The sequence below is a fragment of the Lactuca sativa genome, chromosome 5 (assembly GCF_002870075.4).
Source record: "Lactuca sativa cultivar Salinas chromosome 5, Lsat_Salinas_v11, whole genome shotgun sequence".
NCBI lineage: Eukaryota > Viridiplantae > Streptophyta > Magnoliopsida > Asterales > Asteraceae > Lactuca > Lactuca sativa.
Genome location: NC_056627.2, coordinates 276590673 through 276592800, shown reverse-complemented (window position 1 = coordinate 276592800; position 2128 = coordinate 276590673).

Here is a 2128-nt window from a genome sequence, read left to right as displayed (position 1 = left end):
TATCGTTTCTCCACAAATAAATACATGGAATCACAATCGAATATACTTGTTCTCGCGTTCTCAACCTTTTAGGTGTTCTCATTTGATCCTTTCCCTATATATATATATATATATATATATATATATATATATATATATATATATATATATATATATATATATATATATTAAGATATTTGTGATGCGGGAATATAGACTCTAAAATATTCTATTTACATGCCCCCCCCCCCCATTCTAATGAATAAATTGGTTTGTTCGTTTAGAAAGAAAAAAAAAAAAGAAACTTATTGTGACAACTAGAAAACTTTGAGTCGAGCATAGTCTAAAGTATATTATGTGTAAGTGAAACCACATCTTATGTAATGAATCATTTATAGCCAGAAAGGCATCATTTGTATAAATAATAAAATACACTTTGAAAACCATGTGGTAATGAACTTTTCAAAGTCAACACAAGTCAAATAGATAAATCTAAAAGTATGAAATTATACATTAATTAAGGGATTTCGGTTTTTGGAATCTAAAACCAAAGATTTTTGGTTATATAGGTCCGAAATCTCATGCCATAGCCAAAGCTTCATAGGACCAATATCATTCAAGACCCAATTCACACATGGACCGAAATCATGCATGATCCAAATCACCCATGGACCCAAATCACATGTGATTTCGGTGGTAAACTAGGTGATTTCGGTCATGCCTTGGCCGAAATCACCCACTTGGTCCACTAGTGTTGCTTTGTGATTGGCTAATTTCTTTCCCAACGAGATAATTGCACAAACCAATGCGAACATCACTTCACCTTACCCTTTTATTCCCTAATTTAACTACGACCAAAGACACTTCCAACCTCATTCACAGTAAACATTTTCACCACATATTATCTCAAGATCAAGCCTTTATTCTCTCAAGATCAAATTCAAACCTTTCAAGGTTTATTATTCAAGTTAATTCCATGAGATTTGTTATAAGTATCTCCTATATTATCTAGTATTTTTACAAACACTTTCATGATAGTTCATATATTTAAACACATTATTATTTGTTACAAACTATTAGGATGTCGATTACCTTGAATCATTCTAACTTGCAGATCATCACCCTTACTTCGTTATCAAACCACAACTACACATAAGGTGAGTTCACAACCCTACACTTTTCAAGAATTTTTATATGTTTTAGGGGGGATACAAGCAAACAAAAGAAAATTTATGTTAAAACACAAGTGTTTAAATACATTTTCTTACCTTTTGCGAAAAAGTACTAAATACATGAAATAACTTTACTACCAAACTCATGAACTTTTATCACCTATGTAATCCGTTGAGCAAAGGGAATAATTATATAAAAATACATTTATAATTATTATACGCCATTTTATTTTCCTGGAAAGAAGGATAATTACATGTACAAACATTTTCATTACAAAAATACGTAAACTCGTTGAATAAATTTGTGAGACATTGTCTTCATCGTAGCTACCGAGGTATACATGAAAGCCCTGTTTTATAACCAGAGTCTCCTGCTAGGAGAGTGTGATACTTGTGTATAGATCTATACGGGACTGATGATCCTACAACCTAATTGTTAGCTATAGTTAGACTGGCAGGTTATGAGTGATAAATGTCATAAACATTTCGATGCCTGAAGAATGTTGCGGCAGACAACTTCATCTTTAGCATGGTTATGAAAACTCACATGGGGAAACGACTATATGTTTACTTTACATGAAAACACATTTATTCAAACGGTTTTACACGCGAATAAAAATACATATTACTATTTTAAGTATGGAAAACACTAGTATATTTCTGTCTTGGAACATTTAAGACTACAACTCATTTGTATGGAAAATATTTGATTTTTTGGAAACAAACATGATTACTTTACATAGAAAGGCTTACTATTATTCATACAAACTCTTATGAACTCACCAACTTGATTGTTGACACTTTTTCAAACAACTTGTATTCTCAGGGAATCATTAAAATAGGTAACCACCAGCTTTTGAGGATGGGACGCTAAGGCGTCACACAATCTTTTTATCATTATAATGTAATTGATTTTTGAAACATGTAACACTTACAAATGATGTAAATTTATCAATTATATTTATGATGGTAGTGTT